Below are 2,502 nucleotides of genomic sequence, written 5' to 3'. Positions count from 1 at the left end.
CTACAGCCAACCTTATACTAAATAGGAAAATCTTGAAGCTTTTTCACTAAAATCAGGAACAACACTGTCCCCACTCTTATTTAATATAGTACTGGAACTCTTAGCTATATCGATAAGATAAAAGATACTTATAGATGGGACACAAATTGAAAAGGAAGAGATCAAATGATCATTATTTGCATATGATATTATTCTATGCAAAAGGACCCTAAATACCCTATCAGCAAATTGTTTGAGCTGATGAACAATTGTAGCAGTATACAAAATAAATATACAAGAGTGAGTAGCTTTTCTATATGCTAACAACAAGCATGCAGAGGATAAAATCCCAGAGTCGGCAGTTTGAATCACGGTGCGAGGAGGGAGTAGGTGTTGTGAATCTTGGCGTCTCATTGACTTAGCCTCTTCTTCCCCTTGCTTGTGTGAGCTTCAGCGCACTTGGAGATGGCTGGTGGCAAAGCTGGAAAGGACTCCGGAAAGGCCAAGACAAAGGAGGTCTCCCGCTTGCAGCGAGCCAGCTTGCAGTTCCCTGTGGGCTCTATCCATCGACACCTGAAAGCTAGGACAACCAGCCATGGACGTTTGGGCGCGACTGCCGCTGTGTACAGCGCTGCCATCCTGGGGTACCTCACTGCAGAGGTACTTGAATTGGCAGGAAATGCCTCAAAAGACTTGAAGGTAAAACGTATCACCCCATGTCACTTGCAACTTGCTATTCGTGGAGATGAAGAATTGGACTCTGATCAAGGCTACAATTGCTGGTGGTGGTGTCATTCCACACATCCACAAATCTCTCATTGGGAAGAAAGGACAACAGAAGACTGCCTAAAGGATGCCTGGATTCCTCATTATCTCAGGGCTCTAAATACTATTAACAGCTGTCCAGTGTTGGTGATTCCAGTGGACTGTATCTCTGTGAAAAACACATTTTTGCCTTTTTGTAATTCTATTTGAACAAGTTGGAAGCTTAATTAGCTTTTCAACCAACCAAATTTCTGCATTCGAGTCTTAAGAGTTACTGTGGCTTCAAAGAAGCTATTGATTCTGAAGTAGTGGGTTTTGATTGAGTTGACTATTTTTATAAAACTGTTTGGATTTTAATTGTGATGCAGAAGTTATAGTAATAAACATTTGGTTTTGTACAGACATTATTTCCACTCTGGTGGATAAGCTCAATAAAGGTCATATCCTGCCACCCCAAAAAAAAAAAAAAAATCCCAGAGTCACTCCCATTCACAATTGCCTCAAAATAAATAAATAAATAAATAAACAAACAAACAAACAAACAAACAAACAAACCTTGGAATAAATCTAACCAAGGAAGTAAAGGATCTCTACAATAAAAGCTTTAAAATACTCAAATGAGAAATTGCTAAAGACATTAGGAAATGGAAAGACATCACATGTTCTTGGATTGGAAGAATCAATATTGTGAAAATGTAAAATAAAAAAAAAAAAGCAATCTACACACTTAATGCAAACCCCCTTAAAATCCGAATGGATTCTTCATGGAAATAGAAGAAATGATCATAAAATTAATTTGGAAGCACCAAAAACCTTGAATAGCCAAAAAAGAATTTGAGCAACAAAAATAAGGCTGGTGGTATCACCATACCCAATTTTAAGCTACATTACAAAGCCAAAGTAACAAAAACAGCATGGTACTGGTACAAAGACAGACACTTGGATCAATGGAACAGAATAGAGGACCCACATATTAATCCAGGCAGCAACAGCCATCTGATTTTTGACAAAAATGCCAAAAAATTCATTGAGAAAAGATAGCCTCTTCAACAAGTGGTGCTGAGAAAACTGGATATCTATATGTAGAGGGATGAAAATAGATCCTTTTCTCTCTCCATGTATAAGAATCAAGTCCAAATGGATCAGGAACCTTAATATCAGACCTGAAACTCTGAAACTACTAGAGGAAAAGGTAGGGGAAACCTTTCAACATATGGACATAGGCAATGACTTTCTAAATATATAACCCCAGTTGCTCAGGAAATAAAACCACCAATCAACCACTGGGATCTCATGAAATTACAAAGCTTTTGCACAGCAAAGGACACTATGAATAGAGCAAAGAGACATCCTGCAAAATGGGAGGAAATCTTTGCCAGCTATATACTCTGGCAGAGGATTAGTATCCAGAATATACAAAGAACTCAAAAAATTAAATAATATGAAATCAAACAACCTAATTAAAAATGGGCTATGGAATTAAATAGAGAGTTCTCAAAGGAAGAAATACAGATGGCATGTAAACAGCTAAAACAGTATTCTATATCCTTAGCCATTGGGGAAATGGAAATTAAAACTACTTTGAGATTCCATCTCACTCCTGTCAGAATGACTGTCATCAAGAAAACAAATGACAATAAATGTCGATGAGGATGTGGCAAAAGGTGAACCCTTCTACACTGTTGGTGGGAATGTACTGTCTGGTACAGCCATTGTGGAAATCAGTGTGGAGGTTCCTGAGACAGCCAAAAATAGATT

The 2,502-nt window shown here is 38.0% G+C and overlaps 1 pseudogene; it reads left to right on the top strand.

The window, feature by feature from the left end:
- The first annotated feature begins 417 nt into the window (after window positions 1–417).
- On the top strand, window positions 418–924 carry LOC101613678 (annotated as a pseudogene).
- Window positions 925–2,502: the final 1,578 nt, after the last annotated feature.

Source organism: Jaculus jaculus, chromosome 9 (genome assembly GCF_020740685.1).
Source record: "Jaculus jaculus isolate mJacJac1 chromosome 9, mJacJac1.mat.Y.cur, whole genome shotgun sequence".
Taxonomy (NCBI): Eukaryota; Metazoa; Chordata; class Mammalia; order Rodentia; family Dipodidae; genus Jaculus; species Jaculus jaculus.
The sequence above is the reverse complement of the archived record's forward strand: the minus strand, read 5'-3'. Positions and strand labels throughout refer to the sequence as shown.